This window comes from Giraffa tippelskirchi, chromosome 8, assembly GCF_054371585.1.
Source record: "Giraffa tippelskirchi isolate mGirTip1 chromosome 8, T2T-mGirTip1v1.2.pri, whole genome shotgun sequence".
NCBI lineage: Eukaryota > Metazoa > Chordata > Mammalia > Artiodactyla > Giraffidae > Giraffa > Giraffa tippelskirchi.
The window spans coordinates 150,967,994-150,991,355 of record NC_137282.1 but is presented as its reverse complement, the minus strand read 5'-3'; the positions used below and the strand labels follow the sequence as shown (position 1 = coordinate 150,991,355).

The 23,362-nt window shown below is 40.7% G+C and overlaps 1 protein-coding gene and 1 long non-coding RNA gene across 14 annotated transcripts in view; one reads left to right on the top strand and one right to left on the bottom strand.

Annotated features, from left to right (window-relative positions):
• The window catches only part of LOC145516674 (uncharacterized), a 201,996-nt gene that overhangs the window by 44,217 nt on the left and 134,417 nt on the right, over window positions 1-23,362 (top strand). The gene's annotated exons all lie outside the window — the stretch shown is intronic.
• Window positions 235-12,157, bottom strand: LOC145516675 (uncharacterized). The gene is made up of 3 exons (XR_014061651.1): window positions 12,016-12,157; window positions 8,360-8,658; window positions 235-2,635 (listed from the first exon to the last, which is right to left on the bottom strand). It is a non-coding gene; the product is annotated as an uncharacterized LOC145516675 (long non-coding RNA).

The window sequence follows — 23,362 nt, the reverse complement described above, 5'->3', positions numbered from 1 at the left end:
AACAAATGGCACTTTGTCCCAGTCTACCTCTTATTAGTAATTTTACCTTGAGCAGCTCAGTTCTCCCACCTGAGCTTCAGGAGTCTGTGAAGATAGTGCTCTCATTCATTGGGATTCATTCAAATGGAAGAAGATATTTGGAAATACTTTATGAACATTTCATTCAAATGTCAAAGGTATTAATCTGGGCTAACAAGAAACAAAGAGTAAAGAAGACAAACATAGTCTAAATCATTTTTCTGAGCCCAACTATAATAGATCTTTTATTTTCTTAATATTGCAAGTCAATGCAAATCCACATATATGGGACTACTGTTCAAATTCCAGTCATCCTAAGCACTCCTGGAAGTCCAGAGCTCGTAATACAAACATTAGACAGTGATATTAATTTACAGCACGGACACGGCACTGCTCTTAATGACAACCCAAGGTCAAATAAACATATACTGGAACACAAGGAGATTCTTCTCTTGGAAGATTTCAAAAAGGGTTTGGGGACATAAAAGTTTATACAAAACAGAATAAGGACTCAAAATATATGAGCTGAATTATATTACTGCTTTGGAAGTTATGACTTTTCATAACTCAAATGATACCTTATCTTGAAATAAGTGCAACAAAAACTTTCCCATTCCTTTGTTTGCCTGTTGTGTGCACCAAGTTGAATTATGTAGGGCAACGTGCAAGTAGGCATCAAGCCATGTTTCTGGGGGATAGAGCTGGACTTATTGATTTTTCTCTCATATTTTTTCCCACAAGAATAATTTCAGGATCTGCTTTGACCCAAATCCCCTGTTGACCTGCTTTGAGGGCTAGGTGAGAGAACTGAGGACTGAGGATTCATGAAGGCAAAGCATCTCCATTTGTAAGAGGGGAAGAGAAAAAAGAGTAGCAAAGGAAAATTGAACAGGCTTTAAGGTAATTAGCAATTTTCAAATGCAGCAACGGGCAAAGGAAACAAAACGTAGAACATGTATTAAAAGTCAAGCGGATGGTTTAGAAAATACAGCTGTAGGATCACACAGATTTTGACCATCCAAACCAAATTCAATTATCATGTCTGTGCTGCTTTTCTATTTCCGCCACTGAAAGGCTATTATTAGGTGCTCTCTCTCTTTTCTACATCTCCAAGTATTGCCTTCGTAAAACATTCCAAAAAGTAAACATTAGCTTTAGGCCATTTGATTACTGGTTTCCCAGAACGCTATGTTCTGTCCTGTTTCTCTCCATATTCCTTTAATATTAAAAATAGGAAGTGACTGAAGGCAGTTGAATGGCTCTGCCTTAGAGGCTGTTCCCCCAGCCAGCCTCTCAAGCATTGTTGGGTCCTTACCCTCTAAAATCCATTTCATCCTTATTACATAGACAGTCCTCTGCCAAGCAGAAAAAATAAAAAAAAATAAAATAGAAACTGAACATTTCTTTCCTCTCTACCAATTACTATTTTTTCAAAGTGCTTTTTGCTTTGTTTAACAAGCCTCCTTCGCTGTGGTTCATTTTAAGTAAGGCTCATTTTCTTTTTCATGCTGGATTAGCATCTGAATGGGGAGGAGAGCTGGCTCTGGCAGTGTCTTTGAACAGGTGATATAAACAGAGCCTTGGATAAGGAGAAAGCATGGACACCTCTCCCCCTCCCCCCCGCGGACGGCACCCAGGAAGTGATCTGGGCTGATAGAGGTGTTAGCTGTGTTTACCGCAGATGGCACTCTTATTCTCACGCTACTTCCTTCCAGCTCTGAGCTGACCCAGGGGAAATGGTTTGTGACATGCCTTGTGTAGGAACCATTCCTGGGAGTCTCACAGGGCAGAGAAATAGCTAGGAAGACAGACCGTGTATTTCTTTGATGGTAAAGATGGATATGAGATGAACATAGGAACCTGTGTTCCACATAGGAATTCCTCCTACACTCCTCTAAAGCAACATGAAGTAAAGTTTGTCCCAGTTAGTTTATTTTTCCTGAGCAGCTCAGCAGCTCAGTTGCTTAGTAGTGTCTGACTCTTTGCGACCCCATGGACTGCAGGACACCAGGCCTCCCTGTCCATGACCAACTCCCGGAGATTACTCAAACTCATGTCCATTGATTCAGTGATGCCATTCAACCATCTCATCCTCTGTCGTCCCCTTCTCCTCCCGTCCTCAATCTTTCCCAGCATCAGGGTCTTTTCAAATAAGTCAGCTCTTCATATCAGGTGGCCAGAGTATTGGAGTTTCAGCTTCAGCATCAGTCCTTCCAATGAACATTCAGGACTGATGTCCTTTAGGACGGACTTGTTGGATCTCCTTGCAGTCCAAGGGACTCTTAGGAGTCTTCTCAAACACCACAGTTCAAAAGCATCAATTCTTCAGTGCTCAGCTTTCTTTATAGTCCAACTCTCATATCCATACATGACTACTGGAAAAACCATAGCCTTGATGAGATGGACCTTTGTTGGCAAAGTAATGTCTCTGCTTTTTAATATGCTGTCTAGGTTGGTCATAACTTTTCTTCCAAGGAGTAAGCGTCTTTTAATTTCATGGCTATAGTCACCATCTGCAGTGATTTTGGAGCCCCAAAAAATAAAGTCTGCCACTGTTTCCACTGTTTCTCCATCTATTTGCCATGAAATGATGGGACCGGATGCTCATCACACACCTCTAAAGCAAAATGCAAAAAAAAAAAAAAACCCCACAAAAACGATCATTGCAGTTAAGCCAAGGAATAACTTAATCCTGAAACCAAAATCATTTTAACCTAGATTTAAATAACATTTTAGGGGACTTCTCTGGTGGCCCAGTGGCTAAGACTCCGAGCTCCCAATGCAGGGGGCCCAGGTTCTATTCCTGGTCAGGGAACTAGATCCCACGTGCCCCAACTAAGAGTTCATAAGCTACATGAACCAACCAAGATTGAAGATCCCGCATCTGCAACTAAGATCCGGCAAAGCCAAATACCTGCATTGGCAGGTGGGTTCTTTACCACTAGTACCACCTGGGAAGCCCAATAAATAAATAAATAAAAGTACATTTAAAAAAAAAAATTTCAGAAAACCTTAAATCATACATCACTTTGCATTCTTTTTTGGGTTTCAGTAGTATTCAAAAATACATTTGTACACAGTTATAATTGTTGGACAGACAACTTTGCCTTTTTCTTCCAAAATTTAACACTAGTTCACACATTTTCATGAACTATGTATCAACATTACCCATGAACTTATTTGTAATACTGATACAGGACACATTCTTTCATTTACTTAATCACTCGTCAAATATTTATGGGTGCTCCTAGATACTGGAGACCTATCTATAACCACAAAGGAGATTCTGAAAGATAACTCACTAAGATTGCTTTTCAGTAGGTTCTAAAGCCAATCTCTCTATATTTTATTTTGTGAAGTCAGATTTCCACATCATTAAATCAAGACGGTTTTTTCCCTAAAGAAAAAGTGAGCATAAAATACAAAATCTCATCTCACTTATCTGGGCCTTCATTTCTATGCAAAATGCTGCTGCTGCTGCTAAGTCGCTTCAGTCGTGTCCGACTCTGTGCGACCCCATAGATGGCAGCCCACCAGGCTCCTCTGTCCCTGGGATTCTCCGGGCAAGAATACTGGAGTGGGTTGCCATTTCCTTCTCCATGCAAAATGAAGTAGGGGTAAAATTTAATATCTAAGCTCCCTCCCTTTTTTTCACTGGAATTGTATGGTCTGGGTTTAAGGAAATAGTAGGAAGATAACATGCATAGTGTCATCAAACATCTTATAAATGCCCTTAGGAGTCATTATGCTTTTTCTAATTCATCAGCGACAATTAAGCAAGAACCTAGATTTTTATTTCTTAGAGCCCTGCTAAGTATTTAGTTTAGAATAGGCATCTTCGGAAATGGAGACCAGGAATTTAGGAACTAGGAACAAAGGGGCTGATATAAGGAATACAGTTTACTTCTCTGTTTCTTTCATTATGATGAGAGAAGTCCGAGGAGGACTTGAGAAGACAAGAACAATCCATTACGGGATCCAAAGAGAAGAGTGAAACACGTTCCCTCCTTAATAAGTGTGATTTTATGTTCATTCCAGCCACCTAATAATCCAAATTTAAAAAAAAATGTTCTTGGCATTCCCGTCTGAGCCCATGGCTGTTCTGATTTCCTGCTGAGATCTATTAAGTAATCAAGAGCTCAGTAATTCCAAGTAGTGTTTGTAGGACCACTTCCTTCCATAATTTGTAAGCTGTTCTTTGGTGAAGACAGATGGATAAAATCTGTAGGACCCTGTCTTTGAAAAATGTCTTTGAGAACTTTTGACAACCAGTGGGGATACACGTCTGTCTCTATTTAAATGAGTTCAGTATAGTTAATATTTTTGTGACTTTCAATCATTTCTCAAGTGTGATATGTTTTAATCAAAAGTGAAACACTTTATGGAACAAATACTGTTAAAAATCCCAAGTTTGACTATATTATTTTTGGAAAAAAATCTTCTGGAGCAAGACACTTTTTAAAAAAGTGGGGAGGGGCACAGTTCTTATGATTTTTGTTTGCTGAAATCGTTGTAAATGGAATAATAAACAGGCCCAAGTTACCTTAAGAATGAAACGTTGCCCCTTGTTACTTCCACAGATCTCTTTCTTTAGTAAGCCATTTTCTGGTCTGGCTTAGAGGATTTTATTTTATTGACTACTAGTTTAAAAGGCATAGTAAATATAGTACATCTGACATTTTACTGACCAAAATTATCTAGTAAATGGCGCTTCTGAGTTTACTAGCAAAATGATAGTTGTTACTTAGACGGATGATAGAGAACAGTGGGCCATAAGTCAAAAAGTCAGATGGAAACCAAAGTGGTCCTCAGGGGCAGGAAACATCAGAAAGTGACACTCATCAAAGAGAATAAACTCTCTTTATTGTAGGACTTCAAGGTGTGATTCTGGGGTATTTCTAATACTGGAATTAAGAGGCCCCTTTTGATGTGATTAGGAAGTGAAAATTTAGTCAGTGTACACTTGAAATGACAACCTATTTGAGACACTCGTGATAAGGAATTGCCATGGCAAACAGATCTGAGAGGCATGGCCCTAAACAGAATCTAGGAACATAGTTGAGGGTGTAAGAAATTTTCAACTGCTTCTTTTCAGGGCAAAGATAAAGCTCATTGGAATGCTGAAAGTACTGTGATGTGGGCCAAGCACATGCAGGTAATTCAGCAATTTGCCACCACGACATGGAAATGACCTAGAGATCACTCAACTCCCTGTGTTCCATAAACCAGCCATAGAATCTTTTTTTTCTTAATTAAAATTTATTTATTTATATTTTTGGCTGTGCTGGGTCTTCGTTGCTGCGCTAGCTTTTCTCTAGCCGCAGAGATCAGGGGCTACTCTCTAGTTGCGATGCTCGGACTTCTCATTGTGGCAGCTTCTCTTGTGGAGCACAGCCTCTAGGGTGTAGGGGCTTAAGGAATCAGGCTCAATAGTTGTGGTACACGGGTTTAGTTGTTCTGCCACATGTGTGTCTTCCCAGACCAAGGATCGAACCCATGTCTCCTGCATTGTCAGGCAGATCCTTTACCACTGAGCCACCAGGGATAGCCATAGAATCTTAATTTGGCTTCTTGATAAAGAAAGGGAATACATTGATTGAGCGAAGCAAATCAGCCATTCAATTTGGTGGTAAATTATGACTCGTTTTAAATTAGTAAATTGACATTCAGGTACAGATTCATGTCGTGCTGAATGCTAGAGGGACTTAGAGTCCTGATTCCCACCATGCAGTGGGGTCCAGCATAAACCAATGTTGATTCTAACAGAATTCCCATGTTACCACCAAAGTGTTGCAAGGCTCTGTATGCATTTTCCAAGAAACATTAAATCACGTTAAATGGAAATTATGTTATATTTGTAATTCCCTGGAAATCATGTCTAAAATAATAATAATACTAATACCTAATAGTTATTAAGTCAGTTATCACTCTAGTTATTGATTCATGTCATGTACTCATGTAAGATTATTATGTATGTTATTTTTTTAAAATCCTCATCACATGCCTCATCCCCATTTTACAGATCAAACAATGGAGGCACAGAGAGGTTTAATAAATTGCCCAGGATCACACAGCTAGCAAAAGGCATGGTCAAGATTTGAGCCTTGGCCCTTAAGATCTTCAGTCCATCCTCTTAATCACTAGACAAAAGCTCTCTATTAAATAAATATTTCATTGAGTAGTCTGTGCCATTCTCCAATCAAGCCAAAAAAAAGTTTTACTAAGTGAAGGAAGACTTCTCCATTTGCAATAGCATTCCCTAGCATTTTGTCACCCTGTTTTGACTTTGGTATTCAGGAATATATCTTTTCTTCATGCTTCCAATATGTCTGAGGTCAGAGTTTTGATATGTGATACATTCTTTGCCAGATCAACCCCTTGACTTCCAACCGCAAGTTTACTAAGAGTAATTAAATACCCTGAAATGCAAAGATTATGACTGGGTCAGAGAAAGGCAGAGAAGGGCAGGACCCGGCTGCAATTCTTGTTTGTTTTTCAATGTGGATACACCGCCAACCACTTTCACCTTATATCATTTTTTTCCTTTGCCAATTATTGACCCTGGGAGTGTTAAACAAAAACTTCTCTCCCTTGCTGTTCTTGAAGCAAACACACAATTAAAACACAGGTGTGTTTGTCTCCCTGGAATCTTTGCCATGGAAATTCTAAGATATCACCCAGGGAGAATAAGGTTACCTCACTGTGTTGCTGAACAAGAGAGATGGGGTGCTCTAAAGAGACACACTGATCTCAGAGTGTGACCTTGACAATGCATTCTGCATGGCTTGCCAGGGGCACCTGCACAGCAAAGCGCATAAAACAGGTGCTCCAACCACAGGCATTGCCTAAGGGGGTGGACATGTCCAGTGGAGAGGACTGAGGTCATCAGGCCAAACCAAGACAACAGAGAACCCAGTTTGATTCTATTAAGACCCTGATGCTGGGAAAGATTGAAGGCAGGAGGAGAAGGGGATGATAGAGGATGAGGTGGTTGGATGGCATCACCAATTCAATGGACATGAGTTTGAGCAGACTCCGGGAGGTAGTGAAGGACAGGGAAGACTGGCATGCTGCCGTACATGGGTTCAGTCACAAAAAGTTGGACACTGATCGACTGAACGACAGTAACAAAAGTAACTCGAGGATTTAGGCAGTAATGGCAACCCACTCCAGTGTTCTTGCCTGGAGAATCCCAGGGACAGCGGAGCCTGGTGGGCTTCCGTCTATGGGGTCGCACAGAGTCGGACACGACTGAAGCGACTTAGCAGCAGCAGCAGCAACACCAGGTTGGTGACACAGGGATAGTAGCAGGAGACCCCATAGCCTGAAGGGGTTGTTCATCTTCCACAGTGAGCTCTTCATTCAATCCCTTATTTATTCATAAAAACATGTTATTATTGAAGGCCAGATATGTTCCAAGTGCTGAAAAACACAGGAGCTGTCTCCTGCCCTCAACGAAAGTGTAGCCTAGCTCAGGAACCTGGCTTGACCAGAAATCAACTTCCAAGCAGCAGGCCCACCAGAGAAATGGGAAGAGAGTGACAGCGAAATGGACACGGTGGACAGTGTGGGGTGGAAAGAGGGCAGAGCATGTCCAGCCTAGGACCTGTGTTTGCAGGAAGGTCTGCAAAGACTAGAAGACCACTGGCAAAGGTCAAAGACAGTTAGGTATAAAATAGCTAGTCTGCCACCTGACAGCAGAGGCTGGTCTTAGAACGTCAGGCTGTGTACTATCAGCCCAGACTCAGTTCCTGCTGTGGGGCAGTCAAGGCTCCATGGACCTTAAGCCCAGAATAAAGATGGACCCACATTTACAAGTAAACTGCCTATTACTGATCCAGGTAGAATCCATCTCAGAAGCAAATAGAGGATTTTGTTTAACCCCGGGTCCTTTGTGCATCTATAGTGCAGCTCTAAGGATGAGGCCAGGTGCCAGGTGTGACTTGGGGATCTGCAGAAAGCATGTGGCAATGGCAGTGAATTCTAGGACTGACAATACATACCCAGGCAAATGGTATTAAACTGAGCACTTGAATCATCCAGATACAAGAGACGATGCAGGAGGATCTTATATCCCATTATAGATGCTTCTTAGATTTCCACCCTCACCTTAGCTGAACTGTATGGAAAACTACTTGATACCTGTGAGATGAAGGTCAGCTAGGTAAAGAGCTCAGGTGCAAATAAGAATCTCTGCCCAGGTGTTGAGCAAGGAGGCCAACGTAGATGCATGAACCCAGGATTTGGGTTCTTATATCAGAATTCTTCCCCCCCCCCAAGGTTTGTCAATTACTCCTTCTTCCTGGCTTTAGCCCCCTGTGAAATGACAGTCAGTAGTTACCTCACAGCTGTTCGGGTTAGCTATCCATCCACCTAAGTTGAAATGTCGTGTGCATGCTCCTTGTTCTTCCTCGTAAAGTGCAAACTTGCTGCTCTCTGTTGCAGGCTCTTTATTTCCTCCCATTGTGTTCATCAGAAATGCTTAGCTGCTTTCCTGCTCAGATGCTGAATTAATAAATTACAAATGCCTGTTATCAAAGGTTTGGAGGTTTTGACAGGTGATTCAGTTGATCACAAATGCAAGGTTGTGTTAGGGAGAATCTTTGTTTTTGGCCTATAGAAGGTAGATGAGCCTTGAATCTGAAAAATAAACAGGCAGGTTTGATGAACTGAAATTCATGGCAGGGCTGCTTAATATTTCCTGAGGTTCTAATCAAAGGAGCATCTTAACTGGCCCCAGAGGGGATGGGAGATGAGAGGCACTGCCATCGGTGCCCACTGTACCTTGCCTCAGCACAACTATTCTTTTTCCCTCCTTCCTTTTGCCTGTTTCTGAAAATATCTGGGCAGGTAAGAATTAGCGGTAGGATGTTATTTAGTCAAAAACAAAAAACCCACTGCATAAGGCACCATATCTTTAAAATTTTTAACATCTATGAAATTAAAATCAAGGAAATTGACATAGATAGGATGAAAGAAGACACAGCACCTCTAGCTTATGCCAACTAAAAATAAGAATTATTAATGAAGCTCGGCTTTCTTCTGCTGTGCACATTAATTATTTATGATAATAATACTCTGCACTGCCATATTAAAGAATTTTCTTCACCCAGCTTCCCAGAAAACTCTATCTTCTTGGGGAAAAAAAACGGAACCTCAACATGTTAAGCCCACAAAAGAATACATTCCTCTCGGTGTATTTATTATACAGGAAGATGAATATAGTCTTGGGTTATTAAACTGGAATGAAAAACACATCTTATTAGAACTTACATGGTGATTTTTATTCTCACTAGTTTCATATAAACTTAATGATGCAGACTGCATTTTTATGCTCATCTATTTTAAAATGGTGCCTGGAGCAAAAAAATCTTCCATTAATGCCAGTTTGGTATTTCAAATACAATTTGATGTAATTTACTTCAAATATATGTGAACAGAAAAGGATAATGCCAAGTGCATTTTCTAGATTCAGATGTGGTTTAGCTCATGGCAATGATTTGTAACCTTAAGTTTTCTGTAAAAAAAAAAAAAAGAGTATTTCTTTGGGTTATAAAATACAAAAAAAGAAAGAAAAAGAATGTATTTCTACTAGGGCTAGAGGAGGGGGAAGAAAAATGCCGGGTTTTATGATAAAAGACTAGCTTTAACTTTATTCTAGTTTTCAATATTTATTATCTATAAATGAATTATAATACATTTCCCTCTGGTGATAGGCTTAACGATCAAAACCCATTGTTTTCTTATATTCACACATTATAGCATTATATTCATGAGCATGTCGACATCAAATCACACAGTTTAGAGGGGTTTGGTATACTTTAAGCTTGGCAGATAGCTATTAGATGCTTAGATTTCCCAATATTTACATTTTTCTCTCAATTATTTCTGGAATTATATTTTTTAAAAATGTAAAAAAATAGGTTTAATTATTATTGCCCTGACAGTTAATTCTAGAAACAAGTCAAGACTGATTTTCTTGTCGAATCTCAAGAGTGGAGTTTGCGTCACCTTCTCCTTCTTTTCTTGTGATCCACTTCCGTTCGCTGCTGCTCTGTGTTGATGCTGGGTCAGCCTCCACATGAGGGGTGGCTGGTGTGTCTGTTGGGAATGCCAAGGCGTCTTCACACGCTGTGGTTGTCCGGGGTTCCATCCCGACAGTGGCACCGTTGGAGATGACAGTGTGTGTGCTTAGTCTCTCAGTTGTGTCTGACTCTGTGAGACCCCTGGACTGTGGCCCACCAGGCTCCTCTGCCCATGGGGATGCTCCAGGCAAGAATACTGGAGTGGGTTGCCGAGCCCTCCTCCAGGCGATCTCCCGACCCAGGGATCAAACCCAGGTTTCCCGCATTGCAGGCAGATTCTTTACCATCTGTGCCACCAGGGAAGCCCAGCAAGATGACAGAGCCTTTGATAATTTGAAGGACCAACGACTCTTCTGTGGTGGCACTTCAAAAACAGTGAGTCTCGCTGCCCCATCTTTATTCTACTTCCTATTTGAAATTGGTCTTTAAAGAGCCAACCAGTATTTACTTGTGAGCCCTGAAATACCCTTTTTACTAAAACATGGTACACTGAAAGTAGTGGGTCCTGTTATTAGACTTTCTTAGTTTTCAGCCCAATGGCACATCCCTATGACACAGAAATGGCCTCTTTAAACTTGGGCTGCATTTTCACTTTCCTGTTGCTTGGGCAGGGTTGGGGTATAGAGAGCAGGGCAAGGCAGGAGGCCTGAGTGGGCAGGAGATGTGGACAGCTGCCCTCACTCTTCCCTTCCTGATTTTTTCCCAGTGGCTGGGAACACTAGGGGAAGAGAAAACATATCCTGTTTCTTGCCAGGGTGTTGAGGAAATGACAGGAGGGACCTGCTAGGGGTGAAGCAACCAGGAAATTCTGGCAGCTTCTCTCTCAGAACCTTTGAAACACTGCCTCTGCAGGGAGGGTATTTCTCAGTCCCGCAGCCTAGAGAATAAAGTCCATCACCATCAATGATGAGGCTTGCCAGGGGGCGGTAGTGGTAAAGAAGCCACCTGCCAATGCAGGAGACGCAAGATATACAGATTCAATCCCTGTGTTGGGAAGATCCCCTGGAGGAGGGCATGGCAACCCACTCCAGTATTCTTGCCTGGAGAATCCCATGGACAGAGGAGCCTGGCGGGCTACAGTCTATGGGGTCGCAAAGAGTCAGATACAACTGAAGTGACTTAGCACGTGCACATCAGTGATGAGGCTCTGAGAGCAGGGCTATATTTGAGCAAGAAACTGGGAGGGAGAAAGATACCAATCAGAAAGTGTCTGTCCCTGGCTTCACCATGCGTATGTTTAACCCAGTAAGTGGCCTGAAATCTCTAGCATCAGCTTCCCTGTCCCCAGGCTAGAGTCGAGGCTGGGAGAGGAGAACAAATGAGAAGTTCCAGTGGAGAAAAAGAAGGGAGACGTGTCAGCCTTTACGTTTCATCAGTGTGTCAGTAACCAGTAACTAGGCCTGTTTTGCTGCCACTAGTAAGGGCAGTTCTTAAAGCCTCTATTTAGGAAGATCCACATGTTTCCAGGAGTCCTGCTTGTGTGTGTCTACGCCAGAGCTCAGCCCCCACCCCCACCCCCAAATAACGCAATGGTCAGTGCTTTCTTAAAGTTCTGCAAGAACCTGAAAAGTTATTTAATGGCTTTTAAAGCTACATGGTTTTAACCTTCAAACTATAAGCTAGAAGTGATCAGCAATGACGTATCTGTGTCCAAAATCAGGGTCTTCATGTGAGCCCAGTAAGAAACCAGTAAGAGGTAAAAAACCCAGTAAGAAACTGACCTAGAAAGATTCAGAGGGATGCAAGAGTATTCCCATAGTCCTGTCCACCTTCCCTTCTCCTCATTAGCCAAAAGATGAGGACGCTGAGACTCAGGCGGTCAAAGAAGTGTCTGTAAAAATCTAAGACACTATTCATGTTGCAGCTCAGGACACACACAACAGAAACAAGTGAACCTTAACACAATACTTACCCTTCCTATAGACAGGAATATGCTGGTATTTTCTATTTCATTCTATTCCAATTTGAAGAACTAAGATGAAGAACTGAATGACTGCTCATCCCACTTCTGGGTTACATGGTGATGGTGGTGGTTTAGTCGCTAAGTTGTGTCTGAGTCTTTGTGATCCCCTGGACTGTAGCCATGGGATCCTCTGTCCATGGAATTCTCCAGGCAAGAATACTGAAGTGGGTTGCCATTTCCTTCTCCACGGAATCTTCCCAACCCAGGGATCAAACCCAATATCCTGTATTTCAGACTGATTCTTTACCAACTGAATCACTAGCGTAGTCCACTGGGTTATACACCCAGTGTATAACTGTGTTTGAAAACCGTGGGATCAAAAAGACCAGCCCCAAGCCCTGTAATGCTTTAAGATTTTCCAGAATCCGATTTCTATGTTCAATTTCCTTGTAACTGGGAAGGAAAGTGTCTATGACTAACTGTCAAAGATACCTCTGAGAGAGCAAATTGTCTTTTTTTCACTACGTTTTTACAGGGAAGGAAAAAGCTAAGATTGAAAGAGATAGAAATAAAAAGCCAGCCCACCATTTTGGATGAGGGATGGTCAGGAATTGGGTTAGGAAAAATGGAAACCTGAGACTAATAACTTGTCAGGAGCCTAGAGCCTCGTCACTGATGTGCACTAGAGCCTGAGACTAGAGCCATACTAGATGCCAGGAGAAAGGCATCTGAAGGACCTTTTAGAACAGCAACGTTCAGTGTGTTTTACACTGTTTCCCTTATTCCAGTGTAATCTTTTCCATATTCTTGAATGGTAGTAAAGTCTGACACATTCAAATAGCCATATGCTGGGTGGAAAATAAAGGACCCCATTTGCTAAATGGGGCTCAGACTCTCCCACACTCACCCTCTGCTGACTCTAGGGTGTGGAAGCAGAAGCCTACTAAGGGGTCAACATCAAGTCCTTCCAGAAACTGACCAATTTAAGAAGCTGGTGGTGCTCAGGAAGGGCAGAACAGGAGGAGAGTGACACCCTGACTGTGATGTGGTCTTGGTAAGAAGGCTGGTTTTCATAAGGAGAATTCTGGTACCCATCTATGTAAACAATTAAGGGTTTACATGTTTTATTTCTTCTCTTGTGGTTACTACATATCATAAATCAAAAACTTTTGTCTTAAATCCAGCTGAAGCATCTATTATTTCAACAGAGGCCTCCTTTTGTTTTTGCATTTTGGTATCAAGTAAGTTATTTTTTATTTCTTTTATTCATTGAGATTTAATTGACATATAACATTATGTAGGTTTAAGGTGTACAATGTGATGATTTGGTACATGGATATATTGTGAACTGATTACACAATAGGCTAATTAACCCATCTATCACCTCACATAGTTAATGTTTTGTGTGTGTGTGAGTGTGTGGTGAGAATACTCAAGATCTCGTCTCTTAGCAAGATTTACATATACACTGCAATATTGTTAACAATGTCACCATACTGTATGTGATATCTCCATAACTTATCCATCGTATAGCTGGAAGTTGGTAGCTTTTGACCACATTTACCCATTTCTCTCATTCTCCACCACCCACCTCCTACCCCTGGCAACCACCAATCTATTCTCTGTTTCTATGAGTTCGGTTGTTTTAGATTTTACATATAAGTGAGATCATACAGTATTTGTCATTCTCTGTCTGACTTATTTCACTTAGCATAATCCACTCAAGTTTTACCCATGCTATTGCAAATGGCAAGGTTTCCTTCCTTTGTAATGGTTGGATAATACTTAATTGTGTATTATAATACTCCATTATATACACATATAGATACATCACATTTTCTTTATGCATTTATTTGTCAGTGGACATTTAAGCTGTTTCCATGTCTTGGCTAGTATAAATAATGCTTCAGTAAACATGATGGTGCAGATATTGCTTCAAGATACTAATTTCATTTTCCTTCAGAAGTAAGATGGCTGATAGTTGTTTTTAATTTTTTCAAGAATCTTCATACTGTTTTCCATAGTGGCTGAATCAATTTACATTCTCACCAGCAGTGTGCAAGGGTTTCTTTTTCTCCACATCTTCTCTAGCACTTGTTATCATTTGTCTTCTTTATAATAGCCATTCTACAAGGAATGAGATTTTGATTTGCATTTCCCTGATGATTAGTGATACTGAGCAACTTTTTCATGTGCCTGTTGCCCATTTGGATGTCTTCTTTGAAAAAATATCTGTTCAGGTCCTTTACGCATTTTTTAATTGGATTACTTGTTATTTAGCTATTGAATTATACGACATCTTTATTTTGAATATTAACCCCTTCTCAGATATAAGCTTTTTCTCCCATTCCATAGGTTGACTTTTCATTTTGTTGATCATTTCTTTTGCTCTCCAAAAGCTTTTCACTTTGATGTAGTTCCACTTGCTTATTTTTCCTTTGCTGCCATTGGTTTTTCAACAAATATGCACTGAGCTTGTCTTAGCTATTGGGCAGCAGAGATAAACAAGGTCTAGTCTCTACACTTAATGATGATTGTATTCAGCAAAAAAGATATGTTTAAATATCCAAACTACTAAAAAGTAATAATTGCCATAAACAATGCACTGTGAAGTTTCAAAAAGTAGGTCATTTTTCAACTTTGAGACTGGGAAAGAGTTCATTAGGGACTGGAGAGATTATGGTTGGAAGGTATTTGATAGTCAAAGAGTGAGGTAAGAGAGCAAAGGAATTAGAGCAAAACATGGACCTTTGTTGGCAAGGTAATGTCTCTCTTTTTAATATGCTGTCTAGGTTGGTCATAACTTTTCTTCCAAGGAGCAGGCGTCTTTTAATTTCATGGCTGCAGTCATGAAATTGCAGTGATTTTGCAGTGATTTTGGAGCCCCCCAAAAATAAAGTCTGTCACTGTTTCCATTGTTTCCCCATCTATTTGCCATGAAGTGATGGGGCTAGATGCCACGATCTTAGTTTTCTGAATGTTGAGCATTAAGCCAACTTTTTCACTCTCCTCTTTCACTTTCATCAAGAGGCTCTTTAGTTCTTCTTTGCTTTCTGCCATAAGGGTGGTATCATCTGCGTATCTGAGGTTCTTGATATTTCTCCCGGCAACCTTGATTCCAGCTTGTTTTTCCAGTAATTCCTATATATTTATCTATTCAAAATAGCTAGAATTAGGGGTGTAGTCTGAGCCTATCAACAAGCAGAGTTAATTAGCCACATAGAGAAAGAATTCTAAACTCTAACTTCTTGGTCCCCAAATAGACAAGCTATAGGCAAGTGTTAAGGTTTCAAAAACAAATGAAAGAAAAGTGAAAATGTTACTGAAATTTATTGAGTCAAATCTAAGTTGTTAAGTAATTATTTCACTTACTTTGATAGTTTTGTTTTTGTTTTTTTTTCCTTCTAATGATTTGGTTGCCCTAATCAGATTTCTCATCAGAATTATCTGGAAAGATTTTTAGAACTACAGATTCCCTGGCACCACTCTTGGGAATTCCAATTCAGTGGGCACATGGTAGAGTCCAGGAATCGGATGTTGTTGTTGCTCAGTCACTCAGTTGTGTCTGACTCTTTGCAGCCCCATGGACTGCAGCATGCCAGGTTCCTTCACTATCTCCAGGAGTTTGCTCAAACTCACGTCCATTGAGTCAGTGATGCCATCCAACCATCTCATCCTCTGTCGCCTTCTTTTCCTCCTACCCTCAATTTTTACCAGTATCATGGTCTTTTCTAGTGAGTCAGCTCTTTGCATCAGGTGGGCAAAGTATTGGGAGCTTCAGCTTCGGCATCAGTCCTTCCAGTTAATATTCAGGGTTGATTTCCTTTAGGATTGACTGGTTTGATCTCTTTGATGTCCAAGGGGAATCTGATAGAAGAGACAATTTCTTCAACAGTCCTTCATTCAACAGAGTATAACATGAGTTAACTTTTCATAAATACTCAACTTTGCAGTAATTCTTTATCAAATATACTTTTATTTACTTTTTTTTGTATTCATGGCCTTAATATGCTCTGAATGGAATAGAGTAAAATTTAATACTATAAGCAAACTTGTTTAGGTAACTGAATTTTGAATGTGGTCACAGTTAATGTTAATTACCCTGTGAGCCCACTGAAACTATTGAAAACTGAAATCAAGTTTTCATTTTTGCTTTTCCTAAGGACTTTCCCACCCAGGACTTGCATAATTAGTTATTTTTGTTGTTGTTACAGTTGTTGTTATTCTAATTCAAATAACAAATTGTACATTTACTGCAGCTAAATTGTATCGTGTTGGATTTAACTCACAGTAAATTGTAGAGTTAGTAAATTGTAGTGGCAAAGAATAGCAAGGAGAAATAAGAAAGCCTTCCTCAGTGATCAGTGCAAAGAAATAGAGGAAAACAACAGAATAGGAAAGACTAGAGATCTCTTCAAGAAAATTAGAGATACCAAGGGAACATTTCATGCAAAGATGGGCTCAATTAAGGACAGAAATGGTATGGAACTAACAGAAGCTGAAGATATTAAGAAGAGGTGGCAAGAATACACAGAAGAACTCCACAAAAAAGATCTTCACGACCCAGATAATCACGATGGTGTGATCACTCACCTAGAGCCAGACATCCTGAAATGTGAAATCAAGTGGGTCTTAGAAAGCATCACTATGAACAGAGCTAGTGGAGGTGATGGAATTCCAGTTGAGCTATTTCAAATCCTGAAAGGTGCTGCTGTGAAAGTGCTGCACTCAATATGCCAGCAAATCTGGAAAACTCAGCAGTGGCCACAGGAATGGAAAAGGTCAGTTTTCATTGCAATCCCAAAGAAAGGCAATTCCAAAGAATGCTCAAACTACCACACAATTGCACTCATCTCACACACTAGTAAAGTAATGCTCAAAATTCTCCAAGCCAGGCTTCAGCAATACGTGAACCATGAACTTCCAGATGTTCAAGCTGGTTTTAGAAAAGGCAGAGGAACAAGGGATTAAATTGTCAACATCTGCTGGATCATTGAAAAAGCAAGAGAGTTCCAGAAAAACATCTATTTCTGCTTTATTGACTATGCCAAAGCCTTTGACTGTGTGGATGACAATAAACTGTGGAAAATTCTGAAAGAGATGGGCATACCAGACCACCTGTCCTGTCTCTTGAGAAACCTGTATGCAGGTCAGGAAGCAACAGTTAGAACTGGGCATGGAACAACAGACTGGTTCCAAATAGGAAAAGGAGTACGTCAAGGCTGTATATTGTTACCCTGCTTATTTAACTTATATGCAGAGTACATCATGAGAAACACTGGGCTGGAAGAAACACAAGCTGGAATCAAGATTTCTGGGAGAAATATCAATAACCTCAGATATGCAGATGACACCACCCTTATGGCAGAAAATGAAGAAGAACTAAAGAGCCTCTTGATGAAAGTGAAAGAGGAGAGTGAAAAAGTTGGCTTAAAGCTTAACATTCAGAAAACTAAGATCATGGCATCTAGCCCCATCACTTCATGGCAAATAGGTGAGGAAACAGTGGAAATAGTGTCAGACTTTATTTTGGGGGGCTCCAAAATCACTGCAGATGGTGATTGCAGCCATGAAATTAAAAGACGCTTACTCCTTGGAAGGAAAGTTATGACCAACCTAAGTAGCATATTAAAACGCAGAGGCATTACTTTGCCAACAAAGGTCTGTCTCATCAAGGCTATGGTTTTTCCAGTATTCATGTATGGATGTGAGAGTTGGACTGTGAAGAAAGCTGAGCGCTGAAGAATTGATGCTTTTGAACTGTGGTATTGGAGAAGATTCTTGAGAGTCCCTTGGACAGCAAGAAGATCCAACCAGTCCGTCCTAAAGGAGATCAGTCCTGGGTATTCATTGGAAGGACTGATGAAGCTGAAACTCCAATACTTTGGCCACCTCATGCGAAGAGTTGACTCACTGGAAAAGACCCTGATGCTGGGAAGGATTGGGGGCAGGAGGAGAAGGGGACGACAGAGGATGAGATGGCTGGATGGCATCACCAACTCGATGGACATGAGTTTGAGTAAACTCCAGGAGTTGGTGATGGACAGGGAGGCCTGGTGTGCTGCAATTCATGGGGTCACAGAGAGTTGGACATGACTGAGCGACTGAACTAACTGAACTGAGTTGATTCTCCCTACTATCCATTGAATTCGTGAGCTCGCCAGGCTTTTCATCATCTGCAGACTTGATAAGAATATATGCGAGATAGCAAAAGAGACACAGATGTATAGAACAGTCTTTTGGACTCTGTGGGAGAGGGCGAGGGTAGGATGATTTGGGAGAATGGCATTGAAACATGTATAATATCATATGTGAAATGGATCGCCAGTCCAGGTTCGATGCATGAGACAGGGTGCTTGGGGCTGGTGCACTGGGATGACCCAGAGGAATGGGATGGGAGGGAGGTGGGAGGCGGGTTCAGAATGCGGAACACATGTACACCTGTAGCTGATTCATGTCAATGTATGGCAAAAACCACCACAATGTTGTAAAGTAATTAGCCTCCAATTAAAATGAATAAATTTATTAAAAAAAAATAAAGAGCACTTATATGTGAAAAAAAAAGAGAATACTTTCTTTGTCCTCATGGACGTTTTTAATTTAAAAACGTGCATGAGAACAGGGTGAAAACAGCATCCAATGGGCATGTCTCTAGAAATCTTTATCTAAGGCCGTATAAAGAGACACAGATGTATAGAGCAGTATTTTGGACTCTGTCGGAGAAGGCGAGGGTGGGATGATTTGAGACAATAGCATTGAAACATGTATATTATCATATGTGAAACAGATCACCAGTTCAGGTTCGATGCATGAGACAGGGTGCTCAGGGCTGGTGCACTGGGATGACCCTGAGGGATGGGACAGGGAAGGAGGTGGGAGGGGGTTCAGGATGGGGAACCACTACAATGTTGTAAAGTAATTAGCCTCCAATTAAAATAAATAAATTAATTTAAAAAATAAAATGTACAGTAACTTACAAATAAAAAAACCTTTAGCCAGCACTCTTTGAAATCTAACATTCTACTAGATAATCTACCTTCGATCTAGTAGATAACTCCCACTTGGAAAACTCTTGCTCCATCTTGCTAATAATTATGTTCACAAATAACTGTCTTAATGATCAAGTCTAGAATCTGATTAAGATTTCAGTCAGAAAGAGCATGCTCTTTCCAGGGTCGGTGCTAATTGTTGTTAGTTCAACCATGTTTTCATAGTTAGTACATCCAGCTTTTAGAGAGTTGACTTGAATGAAGATGCAGATTGTGGCCATACAACAGTGCTTCTCCTTTGTGTGAAACTGTCACACCTATCCAGAGATCAGACCCCAAACCTTGACCTGGGCAGTGCCACCCTCCATCATTTGAACTAGAATTCATCCCTAGAAACAAAAGACTCAAGGAACCTGTGTGTCTTGATCCACTGCCAATCTCAGTCAATGAAAAGGTGCTTAGACAGGATTCCAGGTTTATTCAAGTCTACCTCTCAATGGACTCTCATCTTTCCACCCATTTTTGTTGATTATTGCTAAACATTTCTATCACACAAATACACAATATTTGCAAACTTTTCATTATCCTCAATAAAAACCCAATAATGTATGAAAGGAAATTAAGATATGCAGAAGCTATTGATTTGCTAATGACAGAAACAGATATTTTATCAAGCCTGTGATTTAGACCAAACATTTGGATGGCTGGCCAGATTTGGCCCACAGTCATTTTTGTAAGTTTCATAAACTAAGAATAGTTTTCAGATAGTTGTTATATGGGGCTTTCCAGGTGGTGCAGTGATAAAGAACCTGCCTGCCAATGCAGGAGAACCAGGAGACCCAGGTTCTATCCCTGGGTTGGGAAGACCCCCTGGAGCAGGAAATGGCAACCCTCTCCAGTATTCTTGCCTAGAAAATTCCATAGGCAGAGGAGCCTGGAGGGCTCCCGGAGGCAGAGGAGCCCATAGTCCATGGGATCACAAAGAATCAGACATGACTGAGCGGTTAACACACACACAGTTGTTTTATTTGAAAACTATAATAATTCAGATAATCCTGGTTTTTATTTTATTTTTTTCTTAGCGTACAAAGCCTAAGTAGTTACCATTTAGTTAATAATTCTGAGGGTTTCTTTCTTACACAATAATTCTGATTTTTTTCCCCTTAAACTGTGAAGTCTAAATATTTACTATTTGGCCTTTTGTAGAAAAAATTTCCTGTTCCTGATTCAGAATAGCCAAACTTATCGTGAAACCATCACAAAGTTACTAAAATTTATTGATAATTTATATTTTACCTTTAAAAAAAATTATTGAGTTAGCACTTCTCATCTCCTTGCCACTAAGCAATATGTTGAAAGCGACCCAATATATTCAGGGCTTGTTTAGGGGTAGAAAAAGACTCAAAACCATAGGGCATCAGGAACCCGAGGTCTCTGCCTCCTGGTTCTGTGAACCCTCCTGGTGGGCGTTCATTTGATGTGAATTAGTCAACACAGCAAAAGAGAGAGATTTCACCACAAAACAGCATCCTTTCTCCATGGTTACCAAGAGAAAGTCTCCAAAGGAGCTAATCAGCCACATTAAAATGAAGATGACACAAATCATTGATGTAAATAAGCAAAAGGAAAGAAGCAGGATTCCTTTTTTAAAAAAAAAGCTTTCTGTTTCCTGATGATAATTCAAAGGACCCTCCCAAGCTTCTTAACCCTAAAAAGTGTAACATGAGGAAAAACACAGAAGCTATAAAATAGGAGATTATATGAATAAAAATAAACGATGTTCTCCTAACCTCACATTCCCTACACGTTTGCTACCATTCAGTGATATTTGAAGCCCAAGTTGCTGTCGGATCCTTAAGTAAAGGTTAAGGATGAAAAACATACACGTTACCTTCCATGATACTGTTGTGGAGTTAGTGTTAAGACTAGTTGCTGTCAGATTCACTGATTTGGGACTCATCTAATGACAAAGTATATATGCTGATGAAAAGCTGCTTTCATTGCAGAGAGACTGCTAATTGTTTGATTATACAGGTCTTCACATTAATGAAGCACTATTCCATGGGTTTGAGGCATGGCGTGTGACCAAATTACCACCCCAGCCCTCTCGCTGTGAAATCTGATTATTCATTAGCCAGTCAGTGAGTGGTACCAACATCTTTTCTTTTTTCAAACCATCAAATGAGAATGACTGCTGTTCACCACTGCCCCCTCCCTCCAACTTTAAGAATATGAGGATTTGAATTTGCTGCATACTGGGAAGGGGCGCTGCAGAGCGGGATGGCGTTTCCATAAAAGTTGGTTCCACACGTTTAATGCAATGTATATTATAACAAACAAGGAGCTATATGGATTGGCACTTCCTGCAAAAAATGGATCCTTGTTCCCATCATCCGGCTTCACACACACTCAGTCCTGGGACTCCTTGAAAGAAGGTTTCAACCACCCAAATGTGGTGGCTTGAATGATCTGGAATTTTACCATCTCAGCACTGCCTGATGAAAATCATTGTAATGCAAGTGTTCAAAGTAAAAAAGGGGAAGGGGAGGTCTTTTGTACGTGTGCGTGGGTGTGTTCTGTGTGTGTGTGTGTTCTATATGTGTTTGTTTTTTTGTTTGCTTATTATAAGTACTTTTATCCCCATAAAGAAAAGCAGAATAGTCAAAACAAGATGTAATTACTAGATTAATTTATTAAGAAAGTGAAAGTGTTAGTCGCTCAGTTGTGTCCGTTTGTGACCCCATGGACTTTAGCCTGCCAGGCTCCTCTGTCCATGGGATTCTCCAGGCAAGAATACTGGAGTGGATCACCATTTCCTTCTCCAGGGGATCTTCCTGACCCAGGGATCGAACCCACATCTCTTATGTCTCCTGCACTGGCAGGTAGGTTCTTTACCACTAGCGCCACTAGCCTAGTCTATTAACATCCCTTAGATTTTTCATAAGTGAACAAAATACTTTCCTCATTTAAACTGCCAACAAAACCATTTTTTTTTTATTATGCCCTTTCTGTCTAAAGCCAAGACTGATAGAAATTTAGTGTGACAGGTTTAAAGAATCCACCTCATGTATTTCAGCACCAATATCAAAAGTCAGAGGAAGCGTTCAGCCATGATCACTCTATTTTTAACTCGAGCTGGATTGGGTTTCCAAAACAAATGGTAGGAATCCCTTCCTCAGTACCAAGGAAAGATACTGACACTTTGGCAAATGGGATTATCTTTAATGAGATTACACTCAGAGTGATTAAGATGTGAATTGACACTCCCCGTGAGAGGCAATGAGGTTGCTAAAGAAGCAGAAACAGAAGTGAGTGAAGTATAAGAGGAAGAGCCGTTCTCAAGAAAAAAAAATACTCTTTTCTCAAAGACCCAAGAAGAATTAGGAACCAACCTTGTTTTCTAAACCTGCCCACAAGAAAAGCTTGTGACCATCAATAAGAGGGTCTCAGCAGTGAATGAAAACGACATAAAACCTGTTCTAGACCATTTTAAAAATAGTATTTATTGGTTCATTTTTGGCTGTGCTGGATCTTTGTTGCTGCGCTCAGACTTTCTCTAATTGTGGTGAGTGGGCTTCTCATTGCAATGGCTTCTCTTGTTGTGGAGCACAGGCTGCTACGCATGAGATGAGGGCTTCAGTATTTGCTGCACACTGGCTCAGTAGCTGCGGCTTATAGGCTTACTTGCCCCACGGCATGTGGGATCTTCCCAGACCAGGCATTGAACTGGTGTTGCTGGCATTGCTAGATGGATTCTTATCCACTGGACTATCAGGGTAGCCCTAGACCTTTTTTTATAATAGAACATTTTGAGTCTTCTCTTCCAGGTTGGTGAAGCATCTCTCCCGTAACTTTTGGCCTTGTTATTCCTCCAGTGTGAACACCACTCCGAAGAAATCCTCTCCAAGTGTTTCCCTAGATTGAACCAGGTTCTTTCATTGTTAAAGGAAGTAGAGAGATGCTGAAGCCAGTGTGCCCATTAATAGATGAAGAAACTGGGCTTCAAGGGGCTCAGAGACATGCCTGTGGTCCCACAGTTCATTTGAGGCATTGACAGCCAGGACTAGAGCACACGTGCTGGGTGAAAGGCTGGAGAGGTAATACACAGAACAGGGGCAAAATAGTGAAAAGCATGCCAAACCCACAAAAGAAAAGACAGAGATGGGGAAAGAATGGCACAGGGAATATTATCTGCTGCGAAGTTCTTTTAAAATAAAAACAAAGCAGTAGGTCCATCATTTAGCTCCAGCAACTCCTTTGAGGCCACCGTAGAATACCGTTTCTCTGTGTTACCTTGAATATTCCATCTTCATGAGAGTCCATAGATCAGTCCTGTAAGAAAGAGACTCAATACCCCTACAGGCATG